The following is a 22,091-nucleotide window of genomic DNA, read 5'->3' on the forward strand; positions in this document are numbered from 1 at the left end:
CTCCAATGCCCCAAATTCCTAGCCAGCCTGATCGCTGGCCTGCCAGACCAGAGCCAGCCGATAAGAGTCTAAGTGTAACTTGCCAGCAGTTGAAAAAAGAGCAAAGGACAAGATAGGGAAGCAGCTGTAGGTGCTGGGGCTTTTATCAGGATCAGCAGCTTCTCCAAAAATCTCTGAAGAACAGGAGGGCTGGCTATGAAACCCTCATGCCCACTGGCACTCACGGGAATCCATGCCAAGCATCCCCCGCAGACAGTTGTCCAGCTTCTGCTCGAGCACTTCCAGCCACGGGGAGCCAGCCCACCAGCCCAAGAAATACACACCCGTTTTGGGAGTGCTGAAGACCTCTGCCTCCTCTGCGTCTGAGCCCTGGGGACGAAGGTCCAAAGGCACAGTCCAGCTTTGTGGCAGGAGAACAATGGGTCCTGGGATGCTCGTTTGCGGAGGAACAGAGAGCTTGTCAGGCCACAGGAGCCCTCGTACACAATGGAAACACACAGATGAAATACTGACGGGCCATTATTCATGGCCACTGAGCACATCACCGGGTTTTAAGGCAAACAGTTTGCTCTTGGTAGTGAGTCACCAGGAGAGGCCGGAACGGATCGGGAGGGAGGGCCGCTGGCCGCAGTTGAGGTGGCTTTGTCTCCTCAACCGTAGGCTTGCCTGGGGAGGGCCTTCTCTCAGCCCACCTCACAGCAAGAACATCCTGGCTTCGTTGGCCAGACCTTGGCCAGGCGCCTCTCCAAATGGTTGATTCCCTGTCGTTCAGAGGTAGGCTGCACTTGCCCCTGGAGGTTCCCTTCAGTGCTTCTAACCAAACATCCATCAAACATCACTTTCAGTGTTCTTTAGCGCCAGTGGGGATCCATCCTGCCAAAGGGAGAGGACTAGAAATGGGAAAGGGTGATCTTCCCTTACGCTGGAATGCACTGGCTGCAACTGGTGGAAGTAACACATGCATGTGCGTGCGCGCACACACACACACACACACACACACACTAATCCTTGCAATTTCCTGTTCTCGCTTCCAGCACGCCTGCTTCTCTCTCCCCAGCAGTGTGTTCAATCCCTTCCTCGGATCAAATTTCCGCTCCAAGGGAGGGCAGCTTTGGCTCCAACGCTCCCTTCAAAGGGCTGCTTCCGAAGGGCCTCTCTTCTCTGAGCTCCACATGGGCCCTCCACATGGACTTGCAGCTGCGGAGGACCCGAGGCTTTGGAGAGCTCACTTTCACCACGTCTCTTCTGAGCTGGCGTCTCAGCACACCTGCCAGTCCCCTTTGCTCGCTTGCTGGGTGCTGCCCCTTGGCCTGGCGGGCGGCTGGGGGATGCCTTCTGCCTGTGCTCCATCCCACGGCGTGGGCATTCCCTGGGCACAGGTGGGGAGGGCAGTTCAGGGGAAAGGCAGAAGCAGGGCGATCGCTAAGCATTCTCTCCTCACTGCTCCAGGACCAGGGCAGCTCAAGGGCAGATCTGCCTGGGATACCTTCAACCCTTGTCCAGATGCTGCCTTTGACTCTTGCATTTCGCATCTCATCTAGCCCAAAGAGGCTTCTGGGCATCACAGACGAGACCTCGCCAACTTTTCTCTCCAGATAGTTTGGGCTCCAACTCCCATTGCTGCAACCCGGGGGCATCCAAGAAGTCATGATAGCAGCTGGGACCACTTGATTAAATCCTGCCCCTTCTGTTACCTTCACGCAACATGCACATAAAAGGGGCGGGACTCCATTCATGTGACCATGGCTGCCATTGTGATAGTTTTCTCCCCCCTGCAGATACCCCTATTAACGCTGGCATACTTTATTCCTACACCCCAGAAAGAGTCATAAGATTCGGTACTCTTGCACATCTCCAGATGTTGCAAGCATGCCTGCTGGAGGACACATCCAGGGGTGCAACAAGCAGCCCCTCGCTGGCTGCTACTTTCCCTTCTCTGCCTGGCCCATCCTGCTTTTAGAGGGGTCTATGCAAAGCTTCACCTTGAAACCCCACCAGTTTACAGCTAAGCTCTGACAGTAACCCTCAACTCTTACAGATTCTTAACTGCCTGCTTCCAGAGTGGAACTGGCAGGAAACTGGCATGCATTTGGCAAGCAGGCCCCAGAACCCTGAAATGCTAAAGGCAAAGATGTGGTGGGAGGTTGCAACCCTGAGATCACTTAGGCCAAGGTCACCCTTTCTCCCCAGCAAAAGAGAATCCAGATGGGAAGGTGATCCAGTGACAGAGAACAAGCACGTGAGCTGCGGGTTCTGCATACATTGCGAGAGGCAGCCGGTGTGGGAAAGTCTTTGGCCTGAGTCTCTGAGCAATGGGGGTGAGAAGCCGTGGTCAGACTAAGGGCCGCAGAAGAGCCTGCTGGATCCTAGGGGAGACCCAGCCTTTCAGACAGCCAACCGGGTGCCCCAGCGAGAACGCACCGAGTTCCCTGCCCTGCCTATTCCCAGCACCACCTTCGGGCCCTGCAACCAACATGGAGCCCTACTAGCTCCTGAGAGCCTTTGATGGCTCCAGGTCATCCTGCCCCATCCAGGCCCCTCAAATAACCTGAATGTGGTCAAATTTCCCATTTAACACTGACCTGGGAAAGGGAGTTTCTTGCATTTTCCACCCTTCACATCCACGGCATGACTGAGGAGCGCAGATGGTCAGTGAGAGGGGGAAAGCCTTCTCAATGCTTCCTCTCAGCCTGCCATGCAGAGCCCACTGCTCTCACCCCCTCCCTATTTCTCCCAGCCAGCACCACCCATGTTCCTCACAGCCCCACGGTCCTTGGGCTGCCATTTCTGGCATCCTTTTCCATGCATGGTGACCCAGAACTGGATACAGTAAATGCAGACCTACCAAGGATTTGGGTAAAGAGTTGGAGCCTCTGCAGGGTATGGTCAAAAAAGTCAGGGTGGCTTCAGCTGTTTTTTACGATGTACCTAAAAAGCTGGCAGAGCTTTGAACATACCATCACGGCCATCTTGATGTTTTTGCCCAACAGACATCCCTAAGCATTAGTTACGGAAAAGAGCCCCTTAGCAGGATGATCTGATCCTCTGTGAGCCCAAATCTTGTGTGTGTGTTTGGGAGAAAGCAGGAGAGCACCAAGAATAAATGCAATTGTGGCCATCCTTTGTGCTTCGTCCTGGCTCATGCAACGGCTGACATGCGGAGTGCAAATTCTCGGGGGTGGAATTGCCATTTGCCACCCCTTATAAAGCCCCCTTCTCTGGGCCAGCCCCTTGGACCACCAGCTATCCAGAAGCCCCTTGCGGGATGATAATGCGAGGACCCAGCACAGCGCCCCCTGGCAGCCCACAGGAGATGGCCCCGCATCCTTGACCTGTGCCCCTCCTGCACGAAGAGCACTGAGCACTGAGCATGCGTCTCTCCCGGGGGAGAAGCCTAAAAGCAGAACTGGCGGCTGATCGCACGTGTACCAGGGACCAGGAACAGGTCGGAGCTCTGAAGAGGAAGCTTCCCACACTGCTGAAACTCCCCCCCCCACTTGCCTGGGGAGGGTGGCCACCCCCAAAAGCAAGCCAGAGAACAGCGCTGACGGGCGAGGCTGCTGCATAATTGCTTGCAACTGCTTTCCTATGCCATTGCATTAATCCCAATTATTCATTTGCTATTTTGGCGGGTTTATCAATGGGGCCGCCTGGCACCGCTCTTCAGGCACCGGGGTAGAAAGGGGCCCACCAGGTCTGGGGTGCTTTTGCAATGGGTGCCTTTGCGCACACACGCACACACACCCCGCAGATCAGGCAGGTAGCTTTTGCGTTATGCAGAATGCCTCCCCACCGATGGAGCAGCCGCCTGCTCCCCTCGGTGGAATTCCTCCAACACCAGCTTCAATCCACCCCAGCCAGCCAGCCAGAGGGAGTTCCCCCAACCAGGCACCTTCGGGTCTGCCCTGAATTTATGGCCAGTCCAGAATTCAAGTATTGATCTTCATCCTCTGTCAGCTGCGATGCATCATTTTGCAACCTCCTTCCATATTTCTGCCCCTATCTTGCTTTGCATGTTACAGTCCCCCCCGGGCTACTCGTGATGACAGGACCCTTTTGGGTGGCACCCACTCCACAGGCCCCGCTCCTGGCATGGTCCTGGCAGGTCTGCCTCGCCAGGCCTTTGGGAGATTGATGGCACTGGGGCTGGCTGGGGAAATCTCGGCCAGCGATCTGGAGAAGCATCGTGATTCTTCCTCGGATGCTCGGTCGCTCCCTTGCAGCCTTTCGCTTCCGCTGCTCGGCTCTTCTCAAGCGGCTTCACAGCGCCGCGGGTCTCCGACTTCCAGAGGATCGTTTTCAGGCTGACTGTCGCACCGAGGAAGCCTCGTGTGGCTTCTGGAGGGCCCTCTGGGCGCAGAAGGAGCGCGGGACGCCGGGCACGGTGTGCTGAGCATCGCCGCTGGCCCACTCGAAGGCAGAGCGACCCCCACCTCTCCCACATCAGACACGCTCTGGGGAAGGTCGTGGGCTGGGGGGGAAGCAGGCCAGGCTGGGGGTCTCCAGCCCCACCCGGCCCCCGGTCCTCTTTCCCAGGCTTCTGCCCGCCCAACTTCCTCCCCTTGGCCGCCGGAGAGTTCCCGGGAAGGCGGCTCGCTGGGCCTGGCTGGAAGGATCACTCCGGAATCTCAGGCGCTCCCCGCCGGCCCCTCCGCCTATTGCCCTCCCCCTCCCCCGGCCCGTTCCCCGCTCGCTCCTCCCCCCCGTTCGGTGCAGCAGCCGCAGCGCTACAGCCTTTCCAGGGTGAGCGACCTGTCTCCGCCTCCCGCTTGTTGCCCCGCCCCTTCGCCATCTGCAGAAAAGGGGCCGCCCCGCCCCGCCCGGCGCCCCCGCCGCCCCGAGCCGAAAGGGACGGGCCCAGGGCGGGGCGCTCCTCCAGCCGGGCGCCCCCGCCGCCGCCGCCGCCGCGTCCGGCCCGGCCCGGCCGCGCCAGCCCGCCCCGGGGCGGCGCTTCCGCGCGCTCCGCCTCTCCTCCCGCCGGCCGGCCGGCCCAGCCCAGCCCAGCCCAGCCCAGCCCGGGTTCCGCAGGGCTGGGAGACGGCGAGCGGCGGCAGCGGCGGCAGCGGCGGCGGCGGCGGCGGCGGCCCTTCTGCGCCCGAGCGCCGCGGCCCAGCCCGGCTGAGGGGCGCCCCCGGCCTCTTCGCGGGCCGCCGCCCGCCTCGCCTTTGTCTGCGGATCGCCGGATGGAGCCCGCGGGGGGCCGGCCCGGAGGCCCCAGGATGCCGCCGCCGCTCGGCTGAGAGAAGGCTGCTCCCGGGTGAGTGCCCGGCCGGCGGCGCTGCGGGGGGCCGCGGGGGGCGGGCGGGCGGGCGGCGAGGGGTCGCCGCGCGTGCGGGAGCCGGCTTCTCCGCGGCGGCGGCGGCGGCGGCGGGGGGGCGGCGCGGGGGGGGCAGGGCGAAGGGGCGGCCGCCGCCTGCCGGGGGGGCGGCGCGGGGGGCTTCCCGGCGCAGCGGGAGGGGCGGGAGACGCCTGAGCGGCGCGCGGAGCCGGGCGAGTTCGGATGCGCAAAGGCGGCGCAGCGCGGCGTGGCTGGCGGAGCGCCCGGCCCGGCGCCGGCCTCTCCCGCTTCGCCGGCCCGAGGGACTGCTCCGCGCCTGCTTTCGCCCACCCCGGCCGCTGCCGGGGCAGAAGCGCCTCGCGGAGCTCCCGGCGGCGGCGGCGGCTCCTTCTCCTCCTCCTGAGCGGGCAGCGGGCAGAGAGGACGGAGCCCCTCCGCCTGCACGACCCCCGGTGGAGCCGAGGGGCGCCGGGAAAGGCGCCGCGGCTCTGCGGGGCGGGCTCGGCTTCTCCCCGCCGCTCCCTGGAAGCAGCCGCCGGCGCGCCGGAGTCCTCCCGGCCGGGCGCTCGGAGGGAGGGGGCGGTTTGCCCGGGCAAGGAGACCCCGCTGGGGAAACGGGTGGCGGGGAGGAGGGGGTCGGCTTCGCTTCGCTTCGCTTCGGTCGCCCCCGATGCGCGTCCCTGCAGCCCCCGAGCAGAATGGCGGGGCGGGCTGGTCCTCCCCCATCCTCCCTGGCTGGTCCCCTCCTGCCCTCGGGCTGACGCCGGAGGCCTCGCAGAACGGGGCGGAGGGTGGGCGCCTGGCTGGGAGAGGGCCCAGGGGGGCTGCGGTCTTCTCCCCAAGAGCTGACCCCCCCCCCCCCGCCTCCTCCGGAAAGCCCCTGGAGCCCTGCTGGGATTGGCACCGCACGTCTGCAGCGTCCTTGCTTTCCTCGCTGCCCCCCGTCCCCCCCCCCCTCGCCAGGGAGAAAAACACATGCTCAGCTGCTTAACCCGCAGCCACGCACTTCAGCAGTAAAATATGCACGCGGTTAACACACCCACAGGCGTTTCAGGATGTGCCCAGAGCCCGGCCGGCCTTTGCTGCTCATTATTGTGGGTCCTGGTACTGGTGGCCTGTGGTAGAATAACATGAGCTAGAAGGGGAGAAAAATGAGGCATTGTGCACTCTGGGGAGGAGGGGGAGGGAGGCAGGTGGCACTGAGACCCCCTTTCCGTGGCAGGGTGGCCTCTCCATGTGTTGAGACAGCAACTCCCAGAATTCCCAGCAGAGCTAAAGGAATTCTGGGAGCCACAACTCAATGCATCTGGAAGGGGGCAGGGCATTATAACTGCTGGGTCAGTTTGGATGCCCCAAAGGGTTCCATGCAGGCCTCGAGACCCACCCAAACCCAGGCATTGCCGGTGGCAGAGTTGCGCAGGGCTGGCATGTCTAAGCTGAGGCTTGACAACCCAGCCTTCCTGTGTTGTTTCTGCACGTGGGCACCTGGATGTCTGCTCCTGTCTGTTTACATGGCCGAGCGCACTGGCCCTGCACTGATCCTTTCTGTTTAAATTGGCCCCTCCCTAAATAAAGGGATGATGGTCTCTCTCGCACGGACCTGGCTGCACCCTTTTTCATGCAGGGACCCTCTGGATCCTGTTTACTCACATGGAAACCCCGCTAGATGCATACAGTTTTCTCTTTCCAAACTGTAACTCTCCAGACCAATCTTCCATCGGGAAGATTTGTGGGGATGAAGTCCCAGTCGTTTGGAGGGACCCTGACCTACTGTAGCTATGTTCAGATGTAATAGTAAACCAGGGTTTTAAACAATCTTCTGTGGACAAGCCACAGTAGTCTGGTACATGCATAACACCAGACTCAAACCAATTGCAATATGTACTTAATATAAAAGATGCAGCTTTCCTTTCTATTTCCTTCTTGATTTGTATGTATACTATTCAGGGTAGCTAATGACAACGAAAACCACTACAAAGTTAGTATAATTTAAAAGACTCAGCTATTTCATCCAAACCAGTAGAAGAGAAGCCTACCCATTTGCAAACACATGTCTAATAAAAGAAGGCAGCTGACATTCAAGTAGCTTTGCATGTCTGGGGAAAGGCCTTCCTAAAGAGCAGATTCTTCTCCTGGTGGCAAAAGAGCACCAGCCTGGTCTCCTGAGGCAGGGAGTTCCATAGTTGAGACATGGCCCCCGCAAAGGCCTTTGCTTGTCTCTCCGCCCCACCCCCTGCCCGCCTTGTGCTTCTGCCAGGTTGGGGCAACAGAACAGGCAGGCTGGTAGGACAGACCGGGCCTTCCTGAACCCTGGGCTGGGCCTCATCTTGATTCTGGGTCCTGTCCCGGGGAGGGGAAGGCGCCCCTCCTTCTCTTCCGTCGCCCCTCCTGCTTCTCCTCAGGCAGCAGGTTGGTGTTGCACACTTGATTAGTGGCACAGCGTGTGCGGTCTTGCTGGGTTTGGGGCTGTTGTGCCCCCTTGTCGATGCTCTCCTTGTGCAAATGCCAGGCTTCGTGGGTGTCACCTGTGGGCATCGTGCCAAAAGCAGAAAGAACAGAATCTGAAGGGACTTTCCACACTGTCGCCCTGGTGGGTTTGCTCAAAACCAAAGGGCATCTTACTAACGTGCCCCGTGGCCAGGACGACCCTTGCCTTTCTTCCTGGGCTCCGGCAAAAAGGAGGCAGCCCGGGACAGTCCTTCTAGTGGCCTAACAGGTGCCTTGTGGGCTGTTTGCCTCCTCCGACCTCCAGATGGGCTGGACTACAAATCCCACAATCCTCGGGCGGAGAGGAGGGCCCCACGACTTGCAAAGCTGCCTATATGCCTGCTTTGGAAGAGGATGTCGCCAGTGTGCCCGTGTGCCTGTCTCTAAGAGAAGGGGGTCCCTGCAGTGAATGCCACAGTCCACTGGATCACTTGCTCGGGAGCAAAGCTCTGCAAGCAGAGGGGGAGAGGGAGGCTGCCAAAACCGGGGCAGGATGGTCTTCCTTGTGGGTGGGCGGAGGCGCAAGGGCTACAGCCCAGCTCTTGCTGACCAAGAAGCATCTGACTGTTGAAGGCTTGCAGAACCGGAGGAGCGTGGCCGCAGCAGAAAGGCCCCTTCCTCCATTACCTCCTTTCCACGGCTATTGGTGCCCCCCCAGGCAGCCGCTCCAGATGGTTCCGTAGGGAATTCTCTGCCAGCGTTTGACAGACAGCCTTGACTTCCCCTCCGCTTGGGCCCCCAATTCCCTCCGCTGTCAAAGCGCCAAGGAGCAGCAGTCAGTAAACCTGCGGGGTTTACTCTGGGGAGAGACAGGGCAGGCTCCCGGTTCGAGACCCAGAGATCTACATGGTCAAATGGCATCTTCTTTGCACATTCCTGTCGGAGGCTGTGGTGAGATGAGCAGGGGGTCTGCCTCATCTCCTTACTGAAATGGGTGTTCGTATTTACATTTCTAGGCTGGTTTTGAGGATAGCCTTCTCCCAAGCTGGTTTACAGCACATCTGACGCATAAGATCAAAATCTCAACAGTGCACTTTAGAATCGCCAAGTACACAGCTTGAGCTCTGAGGCTGGAATGCACGTTCCATCTTCCTGCTTGCAGGAAATCCCCATTTTGGTTGACTCCCGTTCTGCAAAATGACCGCCAAGCTGTAGAGCAGGGTCCCTCAACCTTGGCAACTCTAAGCTGTGAGGACTTCAACTCCCAGGAGCTGGCTGGGGAATTCTGGGAGTTGAAGTCCTCACAGCTTAGAGCTGCCAAGGTTGAGGGACCCTGCTGTAGAGGACTGGATGTGCTTCTGGGATGCCAGAGAAACCCTGCTCAAAACTTAATGTGTGTTCTAGTATTTAACCAGCAGCAGAAGGCTCTGGGTGAAACCAGGATCGGCAGAAGGTTATGAAAGCCCCCAGACCTCAGTTTGGATTTGCCCAGCCCTTAAGTCCTCAGGCTGGACTGACAAAACATGCTGCTTGCTTTGATATGTGCTGTTACCTGCCCAAACAAGATGTGATGGCCTGGCCCACCAATTGGGCCACCCCGTTTTAGCCTTGTTTGGTGTTTAAACTGGGTACTGAATGAATCCGTTCCTTGGCTTCACACAGTAGTCTCATCCAGTGACCTGCATTCACACGGCACGTCAGGCCACAAACAAAAGCTTACCAGGGTTGAAGCCAGCCAAGTTGAGTGTGTTGTGTGAGTGTAGCGGCTGGGCTTGCAAGCTGCACGGGTCAATGTCTGCTGTAACTCGGCCCCAGAATCCTTGAGTTCTTCTCTTTCCAGATAAGCAAATCTATTCAGCTGCACAATTTGGAGCACAGTGTTCCGAATGTCTTGGCTTTTTATGATTTTACAAATATCTATACCTTTTGAAACTAAGCTTATGCATCTGTGAGACTCCAGATATGCAGGAAAAAGGCTCAGTGATAGAGAATTTCTGTACAAACGAGGTCCTCCCCATCTTAACCCACCAGCTCTCTTTATTGTAGATCACCTGTTAAAAAGCAAATTGGCTAGCAGAGGAATGAGGCTTACAGGAAGTCCTCGCTTAATGACCATAACGGAGGGTCCAGATTACAGGAAGTCCTCGCTTAATGACCATAATTGTCATGAGTACTGATGGTGAGCAGGAGGGGGCCCCTATCCAGGGGGGAAAACGCATGCGTAGTTCAGAGGCTTTGAACTATCCTTCAAAAAAACTCAGAGCTGACCCGCCTTGAGTTTTGGGTTTATCTGTGTGGGTTTCCCACACTGTGGGAAGGATCAGTCTGGCAGGATTTTCTATCTACTAGAGCAGTTCAATGAACACTAGAGACCAACTCACTGTCCGGCATGGCTCTTCGCTCTAAGTTGGGACAATAATTGATGGAATGACCAGATTCCATCTCTTGTGGCCTTCTGAAAACAACTAAAAACCTGGTTCTGCCACCTGGAGATGGTTAGCACCCTAAATGGCTTCTTAGACATATGTGAATGATTTCCCAACTAGCATCGTCATCTGGATTTTATACTGTATTTATTTTTAATATTATATTTGTATTTATATTAGGGTATTTTAATGTTTTATCCTGGTTGTAAACTGCCCAGAGTCCTCCTTTGGGGGGAGATGGATGGTGGCAAAATTTGATAAATAAATAAAATAAATAATTGGGACCGGAATTTCAGTTGCTAAGTGAAGCAGTCATTAAACCCAATTTTATGACCTTTTTGCGGCGGGCATTAAGTGAATCACCTCGGGTGTAAAGCGAACCACAAAGTAGTTCACCAAATCACATGGTCCCCCATTGATTTTGCTTGTCAGAAGCCGGCCATGAAGGTTGAAAATGGTGATCACGTGACCATGGGACACTGCAATGGTCATAAATGTGAACCAGTTGCCAAGCGCCCAAATCATGATCGCGTGACTGTGGGGGAGTGCTGCGACGGGGTTAAGTGCAAGGACCAGTTGCAAGTTGGGTTTTTTCAGCACTGTTGTAAGTCTGAACCATCACTAAACGAATGGTTGTTAAGCGAGGACTACCTGTATTTGCCAAATCACATTGTAAAGTAGCCATCACACAGGGTGGCATCTCAGCCTCTCTGGAAAGTCAGCATTTCCCCCTTTCCTCCCAAAGCTGGCTGTTCTAAACTGTGTGCAATACACCCAGAGCTGCCAGGAACTCTTGCGTTGACTCACGGACTGTTGATCTGGATGAAAGGCAGAACCGGTCACCTGGGCGGCCCACTTCTCCTTGGACAGGTGGAAGGAGTGAGAGCCTTCCATGACAGTGTAGGCAAGGCTGCCAGAAGCAGGAAAGGCAGGCCACGGTAATTCGCCGTGTCCTGCGTGCAGGTGTTTTGTACATGTAAGGAATAACTTGTGTTCTGCTCTTCAGGGAGAAAAATCTGAAGCACGTGAGGGTGGGATTAAAATAGACTGGAGTTGCTATTCCTGATATCCCAGTGCATATTCTGACCCTCGCAATGCAGGAGCACCTTGCCTGCGCCAGGTGCAGCCAGTGTTCTGCCTTCTGCACCTCCGAGAGGGACAGTTGATGCTGGCGGTGGGAGGCCAGGTCTTCTGCCAAGTGGCCGCCCTTCAGGTCAGTTAGGAAGGCAGGAGGGGGATGTGGGGAGGAGCTGAGAACAGGTAGGAGGGCAGGATTGGCTGGTTCCCCCCTTTCTTCTCCCCATCCAAAAGGGAGGCCAGGTTGGAAAAAGCACACATCAGATGACAGACTTCTTGCTGTCTGCCTAGAACAGCTTTTATCTTTTTTTTTTATCTGGCCCAACAGTGGCACCAAAGCCCCCAGCCCCTCCCTTTGAGAAATTTGTCCAGCTTCTTTCAAATCCAGGGGTGAAATTTGCCCGTTACTGCTTGCTTTGCTCCCGGCCCTCTCCTCCTCTTCCATGGGCACCATCATCTGGTTGCTGCCCGGTGTGTTGGGGGGGGGCTCTTCCCCCCAGCCTAGGCTGCTTATGTGCTGGTTCTCTCATATTCTCCCTGACTTTATTTGCTCAGGGCTGGTTTTCCTCTACTTTCCGGATTCCAAATTTAAACCATTCCGCTTGGTGAGGGCACCGTCTCCTTATAAATCTGAGCAAACAAACGAATTTTGCACATGGGGTAAAACCCAGCCCGTTGCAGCAGAGGGGAGCTGGGCCCACGGGGTTTGGCACCCAGCTTGTGGTCTTCCTGGGAAATGCCCCTCTGGGAACTAATTCTGGGCCAGCTGGGACTTTTCCCTGCTCCATCAAGGCTCTTCTTGCATTCCTCCCACAGCAGGCGTGTCCCCAGGGTGGGGTCCAAAAAGTCAAGATGGTGGCTGTGGCAGCGTGGTCGAAGCTCTACCTGTGCAGGCAAGAAGCAGAACTTCTGCAACTGCCATCGTGACTGTTTTGGACCCCATCCCGGTCCCACGGCCTGCCTCCTGGGTGTTCCTGCCAAGCCAGAGAGGCGGGCATGGGCAGCTGTGTCCAGGAGCTTAGGCAAAGAGTCTGTGGGGGTGGTGGGGCCTGGGGCACCAGAGCAAGCAGAAGGGGAATGGACTCTCCCCAGCCCTGCTGCTGCCCCTTCTGGCCACACCGCCCTTGCAGAGCCAGGTTCCCGGGTGCGGACTGAGGATGGGACCTGGCTTAGCGTGGCCCTCTCCCCCCCACTTCCCAGGTTCTGCCCCGGAGACAGGAGAGGGACGGAAGCTGAGCTGAGGCCTCTGGAGCCGGGCGGGGGGGTGAGAAGGGCTTCCACTCCATGGTGTTCGGGGACAGCCCGGCCGATAGTCGTGGGCTTTTCACATGCACAGCCGGTCGGGCTCTCTAGTCTTTTAGCCTCAAGGTTGGGAGAAACCAGACTTGGTTCTCCGGGCTTCGGGAGCGGGAGGCTTTGCGGGGTTAAAAAGTAGGTCAAGTTTGCTTCCCACCATCTACCACGAAGAGGATCGGTTAGCCTTTTTTGAAAGAGATCTTTGAGTTTCCAGACGCAGGCCTTGTTTGCTGCTGTCAAATGTGACTTGAGATCCCCGGGGATGACAGCCACAGTCCAGCCTGCCTGACCTCCTGGGCTGGGAAGGTCCCTCCGTTCCTTCCCTCCCTCCTTCTCTTTCTTTTCCTTCCTGCCTGCCTTCTCTCTCTCCTATCCTCCCCACCCCCCCATCATTATTCCCCGCTTAATGCTTCCCCTTTTAAGGGAGGGGAAACGCTCCAGTGCGGCTGCTCCAGCCCTCCCCTGCCTCTGCGCGGGTCCCAGCTCCCAATTTAGTGGATTCAGAGGCCCTGGGCTCGGAGGCAGAGGGTCCTGCCCCCCAATGGCCCTGGGAAGGGCCACTGGGGGCTGCCTCCGTGGGCCCCTCCTCTGAAGACCGCAGCAGCTCTTGTTGGGGCCTCCCCTTCCAAGCCCGCTTGCATTTCAAGCCGCCACCGCTGTTTTCTGTGGCCTGCGTGAGGTGGCTTCCGGGGGAACGTGTGAGGCGTGCAAGTTAATTAAGAGCCTGCCAATGCTGTTTAATGGCTGCTCCTCCCGGGCCCCTCGGAGTGTTGGGTCTGCCGTTGCACGTTCTCCTTCCTGCGTCTTCCGGTTCTGTCGGCTGCCCTGCTGGGACGGTGAGCACGACCACCGGAAAGCCCCAGGTGGGGCGGGGGCTGCAGTGCCAAAGGGTTATGGCGGCTGCCCCTGTTTTCCTCCCACGTGCATGCCGTCCCCGTCTCCAGCTGCTGGTAGCAAACATCAGTGGCTGGCAGGGGCTTCCAAAGCAAGGCAAGGCCTTGGGATCGATGGTGCAGGAGCGCCAGCAGAGCCCGGCGGGGAAACAAATCAGGCCTCAAGACAAACTCACGGCAAAGGTTGGCCTTGCTCTCGGCTGTCCTCCGGGCCTCCCTTAGCTCCGCTCTAATCTTGGCGAGGCAGCCAGGCAGGGGGGTACGTGCATGCGTGTGCCCATGAGGATAAGTGCAGATGTTACGTAAAGGCCCAGATGTGAGTCCAGCTACTCTGTAACCCCAGGGCTGGGGCAATGAGGTGCAGGAAACTTCACATGGTAAGCAATCTGGACCACTCAGACCGCCAGGGTGGGACTCTTGTTTCCCAATCCTGCGCTACTTTCACAGAGAAGAACGGGGGCAAACTCCTGCAGGTAAATACGGTGCATTCTCTCTGGCCTAGCATCCGTGTTTCTGGAGTGCCTGGCAGGGATGATCTACAGCGAGAGGTTCCCTTGCCATCCAGCCCACCCTGATCTTTGCAGAGGTTGAGCACGTGCGGTCCTGCAGAGGGAAGTTGGGCCTAATGTGGGGGGGTGGATTTGCATGGCCAAAGGAATCAGGGCAAGCCAGAGCAGGCCTTACAAATCTGTGGCAGGCAATGGATATCACAGTGCCCAGAGGAGAGGAGCTGAAGAGCCCTCGATCCTGTGTCCGGGGATCTGGAAGCAAGCTTTGGTATGGCAAGCGACCGTCTACCCAGTCCTACCAGCCTGGCCAACATCTGGAGGACCATGGTTTCCTGTTCCCCCAAGACAGATATAGCTTCAGATCCTATTCACTTTCTGTGGAGCATTGCAGACAGGCCTACAATTAATTCAGAATCTACAATGGCCTTTATCAGGGCTGCCAAGTCAAATTCTTCACCCAATGAGATCGTGGAAAAACCAGGGGGAAGCAAGGAAGTTAGGCCAGATGTTTGGGCCACAATCATCCTGCAGCTAGAAGGCAGTCTGGAGAGGGAAGAAAGAAATTGGGCACATCTGCAGCAGCTGGAATGAGATTAGAGGAGAGCCCTGGCATGGGCTGTTCAGACAGGTAGAAATCATGATTATTGGGACTTTTTCTGCTGATAACTGGCACCTGGGTTATAGAGTGGCTGAGTCCATACAATGCCAGGAGACGAAAAAAACGTTGTGTTCGCATGATAGGCTGTGCCCAAGGAACTAAACCATGGTACATCCTAAGACAAGGGCTGGGCTCCCCGGCACGCTGAAGCCAAGCCCCCTATGTGAACCTGGCATACCTATCCTGGGAGGGAGGCAGGGAATTGCTAGCAAAAAATCTTGGCAGCAAAGCACCTTTTCCAGGCAGTTTAGAGAACTGGCATCGCCTTGCCACCTTCCTCTACATCTCCGTGAGAGCAGAACGACAGCTAGGCACTCTTGTTTGCAGGATGGCCTCAAAAGCCACCCAGGGCCTTCGGCCCAAAATATAGCAAATAAACTACGGCTTGATATGGATTGCTCACAAACAAGCAAAAAGCCAATTCAGAGGCAGGTTTTGTTTTGTTTTGGAAAAAAAAAAAACATAAAAAGAGAGCCAGTTTGGTCTAGTGGTTAAGGCGCCAGGCTAGAAAGCAGGAGGCGGTGAGTTCTAGTCCCGCCTTAGGCAAGAAAGCCGGCTGGGTGACCTTGGGCAGTCCCTCCCTCTCAGCCCAACCCGCCTCACAGTGATGTTGTTGTAGTGGGGAAAAGAGGAGGAGGAAGGAGGACTAGGTATGTTCCCTGCCTTTATAAAAAAAAAAATAAAGGCGGGACAGAAAATAAATAAATAAATGCATCGCTGTAATGTGCCTTGGCAAATCTAGTATTTTCTGTGGCTTTCCAATGAATCAGTCTGAGGGATCAGTGCCTGTTTGAATTTTGCTTTCAAGTGTTACTGTAAACCGCCAAGAGGCCTCTGTAGTCATAAGCGAAAGAAAGAGTTGGTATGGTACAGGACCGTCTACCCCAGGGTTTTTCAACCTCGGCAACTTGAAGAGGTGTGGGCTTCAACTCCCAGAATTCCACAGCCACCTGGGGAATTCTGGGAGTTGAAGTCCACATGTTGAAAAGGGTCCCCCTTTTCGAGGGAGATGGGGCAGTGTAAATAAATAAATAAACCTTCAAGTTGCCAGGGTTGAGAAACACTGGTCTACCCAGTTCTCTCAGCCTAGCCAACAACATCTGGAAGACCATGGTTTCCCGTAGGAATTGTGTCTGAAGAATCCCGTCTGTCTTCTCAGGTGAACTTTCCCATTTCCTGAGGTCTCCAAAAGGCCGTGGTTGTGGTCTCTGAGGACCGACCGTGGAGCGAGTGCTGGGTGAGGACCAGGGCCCTCAGGGCTGGCTGTGGTACCCTCTCTGTTCCTCAGAGTTCACCCAGGGCCTTTAGCTGAGGGGTCGCTGCTGATCCCCTGTGCTGAAATGTTACTGCGTCAATATTTTAAAGAGAGCTTGGGAATTCTGCTTTTTGTTAGATTTCTGCTTTATGCATGCTAGGCGCCTTTTGGAGGTTTCCCGCATCAGGCCTGGAGGACCCTGCAGCAAAAGTTTGAGACACACCCCCTCCCCCCATTCTTCACTGCTGTGTTTCATCTGCAAGGCTCCCAACATGCTCACTGGCCTTATCTACCAAGCCTGGCAGTCTCAAGTGTGTTGGGAATCTAGTCCAAAATTTCCAGGATGGGCAAGTTCCCAGCTAGCTGGCATGCTGTAGTGCCTCCCCCCAACAAATATCTGGAGGGCATCAGGTTGGGAAACATCCGCTGATTTAACCAGGAAGGTCATGAAAAAAAGAGGCTGAGTCCAGGGTGTCTTGAGTTTAAATCGAATCTCCGTTGCCACCTATCTATCAATTCCTTCCTAAAGAATTTCATTTGATTTTCTCCTTAGTAGGTTTTAACAGTCAGTTAAGACGTTAAAAAAAAAAAGCCCTGAGCTTTTGATCTTTGACACTCCAGTCTCTGCAGATGTTATTCCCTGCTCAGTTTTCCGGCATTTTAGCAAGATTTTGAGCTGCTTAAAAAGTCTTTTCTAGGGTAAGAAAGTGGCATATTAATGGATAAAGCTATATTAGTAAGTGTATAAATAAATATATTGCTAAATGTCAAGTAGCTGCTTAGCTGTATTTTAAAGAACACAGTCACACACACACCCCTCATCATTTATATATGATGCACAAAAGCTGCTTTTGTTATTATTGTCATCAGTCAAATGTGTGGTTACTATTTATCAATGCGTTGTACTCCCTCAATGAACAATAAAATGTTACTAGTTTCACACTTTTGTTTTCCTTTCTTGTTCTGCAATTTAGCAATAATTGCACATGAGTTCTCTTCAGTCTGTGATTTGTTTATGCTCTGTACATTTGCTAATTCCTGGGCTTTCTCTGTATATTCCGGCAGCACTAAGTGAAAAATCGCAAAAAGCTTTTGCTAAAATTGGGTTTTATGTTTTGTGAGAGGGCTACTGGGTCTTCCCGCAGGGCAGCCCGTGGGCTGAACTTCAGGAAGCGCCGAGACCCAGCTGCCCCCGCCCCATCCGAGGCTGACCATCCCAGCCTTCCTCATAGGGTTGCCCTGAAGGTAGCTAGGAAGCCCTTTGATTGCTCCATAAGTCTCAGCATGATCCTCATCAGTGTCCTATCAAATGTTGATGTTCCCCATTCCCTCTTTGGCATGTTGTATTTATGAACACAAGCTGACTGGATTTCTTCGTTCTGCTCAGGCGCCAGTTTGAATCCTTTTTAAAATGGGATTTCTGCCTGATTCTGACCGTTAGTCTACTCTCCCCCCCGCCCTGCAAAGATGGCAAGAATAATTAGTGGATTATGAGGATAGTGGGATTGCCTTAATGATGCTTCTTCCCTCCAGCTTCTTTGGAACAGGAATCCAAGGAGAGGGATTGGCGCTCTCTGCTGGAATCCGAAGGTGGGAGTTTGCATCGGCCCCGCAACCTGGAGGCTTGGCGAAACCCACCTGCCCAAGACCCCTGAGCCGCAGCCACCCAGGGGTCCTCCCTCTCGCTGCCCAGCTCTCCTCTGGGCCCACTGTCTTGGGGTGGCAAGGCAACGGCTGGATTTGTCCAGGCTGCTGTGCGTGAGCCTGCAGATGGCCAAGGCCAAGGCAAACTCTACCGAGTTGGGTGGAGGAAGGAGAGAAGCAGGCTGGCACATGTGTGAAACACAGCTGCCGGGACCTTTTGCAAAATAGTGTTGTTAATTGATGTCTGTCTACCCTGCTTGTCCATAGTAAACTTAACAAATAACGGTTCAGTGCAGAAATCACTGAAAAAGAAAATGAGGTGTTAGGAGCAGCCATTAAAATCTTACCAGTAGATTCCCAATCTAAATGTAGAATGAGATAAATATTTAGAAGGCAAGCAAAGAGCCTGAAAATGGGGGCCATCCCAGAATAGGCGCCATCACAGATGTTTCCAGGGTTGGGTGGCTCCTGGTACTACTAGGCTGCCGGTCTCCGACCTCTGACCTTTAGTAAGAGCAGTCAGAACTAGCTAGTTGAAGGTGAGAAGCATTCTGATGCTGGCACCGTGAGTTCATCATGGTTAGCCCCAAATCCCAGAGAAGTGGGATTTTGGAGAACCGCAGAAGTTGCCAGGAATTAGAATGAGAACAGAGGTGACTTGGTCATAAAGTGTGGTGACCATTAGCAGAACAACCCAGGGAGGCAGGAGGGCTGTGAGAGAAACTTGAGACTGCCCACTCGGCTCTCTCTGGCACCAGAGGGAGGGGAGGGAAGCGCTGCCAGGCCTGCCCGATTCTGCTCTGCCAGCCAAGATCCGAGAGGGAGAGTGCCAGTGTGGCTCTGGGGCCGGTTTCCTGACGCCGTCACCCTCCCCCTTGGGAATATTATTTGTTAGAAAGTGGGTGCTATCTGGGAAGTGCTGGGAATGCCACGTGGGGTCACAGATAACAGCCCCCACTTCCCTTTCCCCCAACATAGCTCTTTGGGATGGGCCTGAGGATTCCAGAAGGACCCTCTAGGCCAGTGTTCCTCAACCGTGGCAACTTTAAGATGGGTGGACTTCAACTCCCAGAATTCTCCTGCCCCCATGATCTGAGCAGGGCACCAACAGCACACACACATATGTTCGCCTCCTCTCCCAGCAAGACCCCCAGGTTGTACATGCTTTGCAGCCCAGTGATCTGGGCTCATTGAGACCTGCCCCGAAGGAGCCCTTAGACATGGGTGGGCAATCGGCCCATATCGCCATCCCCTTCCCTCCTCCATTCCCTAGGCAGGTGGAGGGCAGAGGGGCAGAGCTGGGAAGGGCAAGCCTCTGTGCATCAGAGAGATGCACGTCTTGGTGTGGGTGTTTCCTCTTGCCCTGAGATGCGGTGTTGGGAGCTCTAATAGGATTAATCCAGCACTCAATCAGTTCATTAATCACAGGTCAAAGGATGTGGTTTTAAAAGAGTGACTTTAAAAAGAAACTCCGCTGCTGGCTGTGTGGAGTGTGTCATGTTTGGGTACCGGTGGCTGAAAATTATTAGGGGCAAGTTGCAATATCATGAAATAAAAATTAAATTGTTATTAAAGGCAATCAGTCCAGTAGTGGAGGATGGATCTGCGTAAATTAGGAGAATTCAGCGGCCTCTGTTTTTTGTCTTCTTGCCCCCCCCCCCCAATCTGTGCTGCAGACCCCGAATCCAGCAGCCAGGAAAATCCTCTTCTCCAAGGCCTGAAATCCTGGTGGGAGGGAGCCAAGGTCGTTTTGCATCTGTTTGCTGCATCATTTATTTGACTCACGCTTGACAAAGCACCCAGCTCCCTCCCACCAACTCTGAGAACATGCACTAAATGTGTGCGGTTCCTTCCTGAGGCTGCCCAGTTGTGTTATTGTCAACAAGACGCAAAGGGGAGGTTTCCAGGGGCTGGTGTGTCTCTGGCAGGGCAGGGCCCGAGTCCCTTTGTGCCTGTGAGCCGAGGCAAGAAAGTAGGGTGGTCTTGGGAACGTAGATTGGGCACTGCTTTGGGTTTTGCAGATTTGCCGATGATGGGTCTTGCAAGGAGGCTCACTTGGGCTGCCGTCTTCTCCCTCGCAGTGGCTTGGATGGTTTTTCTGGTCAGTCTTTGGGGCAGGGTTGGGGTGTGACTGGGGTGGGGCTGCTTTTGTTCTGGCGCGAGACATGCATCACGGCCTGGATCTGGGAAACAGGTCTGCTCAGGACGATGTTCTGCAGCGGGTCGAGAGTCCAACTTCCACACACACACACACACACACACACACAAACACACACCCGTGGCAGATTTCCATTTCTCTCCACCCCACACACACACTTTTCTTGTGTCTGTTGTTAATCGGAAGGAGGTTCTGAGAAGAGGTTGCAAGCCCAGTGCAGGGGGAAGGCAGTGCTGTAATTACCTCTAACAGGAAAATAACTGGTATCGGCACTCATGTCAGCCCTCCGCCGGTTGTTCGCGAAGATTGCCAGAAGGGATCGTGCTTAGTCGCGGCAGAGGGCCAGGAGGGTGGCGGGGTCCTTGGCGCCCTTTGCTTCAGCCAGGGCCCCCAAGCAGCCCCCTGCCCATTCTCTGACCAGCTCATCCCCCAGCAAGTTCAGCTCTGCCTTTTCTGACCAGACCTGAAGGCAAAATCAATAGGCTTCTCTTGGCTTAACTGATGTTTAGAAGCTGCTTGTAACCAACGGGCACGTAGCTTATTTTTTATTCTCTGTTTTCCCCCGTTGGTGGTCTTTGCCGGGAGGGTACATACTTTTATTCATACTTTTCACCTAAGACTGATGTGTCGGAGAGACACACGGGGCCCGGTAAAGCTCTGGGATACAATCCCTGCCCAGCTCTGGCGTTCTTGGTAGTGGTCCCAATGCGGGTTCTTTCCCGTTGATGAAGTGGGAGTCTGGGGTCCTTCCATCTGGTTGCGTGGCCTCCCTGCTCCCCATCCCGAGGCCGACAGATGAGGGCCTCCGACCCATTTTCCAAAGCAGAGTTTGTCTGCGGTCTGTTGCACCCACAGGGAATGTTCTGCATGTTCAGTCCTGGCTTCCTTGAACAATCGTAAAGATTACCTTCCTGTCTTCTGGCTGCTGCTTCGAAATTCAGCCTGTTTTTCCTGGTCACGTATTAAAAGAAGGAAACCCTTTAAACATTCTTCTGGAGGAGGTTTCTCCCCCCACAACTGCAGAAAGGAGTGGCAGGTAACAGCCAGAAACCCTCCCTCCCTCCCTTGGCAGAGGCCGAATCAGCAAGCGGAGCGTCCCAAAAGGGACCTCCTCTGGGACTGGCCAGTCCCACAACTGGAGTAGTTTTTTTGAAAATCTGGCCCTTGCCTCTGAGCATGGGCAGACACCTTTCCTCAGACAGGAAAGAATGCATTTCTTAAAACTGGAGGAAAGTGCCCAGGTGAGTGTGCACATCTACTCCAAGGCAACTGCTGTTGAAGAGGGAGGGGAAGTTGAGCTGCACACGCGCCTGAGTGGTGCAGAGGCCTAAGGCGAAGGTCTGAAAAGGGGCTTAGGTGTGTTCAGCCCAAGGTATCTTTAGATCTGTCGGTTTCACCCCCAGAGCCTTCTCTGGGCAGCAACTTCCATTCTTGGGGGGGTGGGGGGGCATGGGGGGTGCCTTCCAACCCTTCCTCCTGCCCCCGACTGGCCTTAATTGCCCTGCTTTGCTCCCTGGCACTTGACTGCCTCCGCTTTGCTTCTGTATTTGCCCTCATGGTTAAGACTGCTGCCATATTGCCCAGTTTGCCCAGGGGGTGCCCACATGCCCTGTCACCTGGCTCAGATTCCCAAGGTAACCCTCTAGTCCTGCTGCAACCAGAGACACCAAGCAAAGTGCACAAACAATGATTTTGCCCATCTCTTTTGTGAAAAATGGGTGTGATTTTAATGCGGGCCACGGCACTGGCGGCATGGAGGGGGAGGTTGGGGGTCCTGCTTTGTTTCGGAAGTACAGCAGAGGAGCATGGTCCTCATATGTAGTTTCTGAGGAAGAGTTTTTCTTTTCATGCATTTTGGCCTTTTCGAGAGGGTTGACTTTGGCTTTCTTTGGTGGAAAGATGTGAAACGTTTGCCGCTGCCAAGAAATAATTGAGAAGTGCAAAATGCTGGTCAGACTGTCCCTTCTGCTATCAGCTGGGCACATGTGCATACACAACCTCGCTTCCTTGGACAAAACCCCCGGGCCACTTGTCTGGGCCGGGAGACGGCGCCTTCAGACCTGCATGGAAGCCGCAGTGATCCAGCCTTCCTCCAATTCCTCCTCCTCTTTTCCAAACACCTTGGGGGACTGGCAAAGGGTCACTGGGGCCGAGAGGCCGTTCCCCCCAGCCCCAGGGCCCTCCCAGCCAAGATCTCCGGCCCAGGGGTCAAAGCTGACCTCTGACCTTGGCCACGAGGTTCACCAAGCTTCTTCCGCAGAGCCTCCACGAGCTGCTTTCTGAGGCTGACGGGGAGGCAGCAGCTTATTCTGTGGAGAAAGAAAGGCTGGGTGGGCCCAACCTGGCCAGCTCCCCAGACAGGAGGGACTTGTTTGCGGCTCGCAGTGGCATACAAGCCCAGCCAGGGTGATTAATTTATGGCCAGGGTCTCATGCCAACCAACCGACTGGGTTAATTAAGTCAAGTCTGG

At 55.4% G+C, this 22,091-nt stretch overlaps 1 protein-coding gene across 1 annotated transcript in view; it reads left to right on the forward strand.

The window, feature by feature from the left end:
* The first annotated feature begins 5,238 nt into the window (after positions 1 to 5,238).
* Positions 5,239 to 22,091, forward strand: part of LRFN1 (leucine rich repeat and fibronectin type III domain containing 1) — a 46,957-nt gene continuing 30,104 nt past the window's right edge. Inside the window, exon 1 of the mRNA XM_063312065.1 lies at positions 5,239 to 5,257. The gene's annotated coding sequence lies outside the window, so the exon portion shown is untranslated. The remainder of the gene's footprint in view (positions 5,258 to 22,091) is intronic.

This window comes from Candoia aspera, chromosome 10 (genome assembly GCF_035149785.1).
Source record: "Candoia aspera isolate rCanAsp1 chromosome 10, rCanAsp1.hap2, whole genome shotgun sequence".
NCBI lineage: Eukaryota > Metazoa > Chordata > Lepidosauria > Squamata > Boidae > Candoia > Candoia aspera.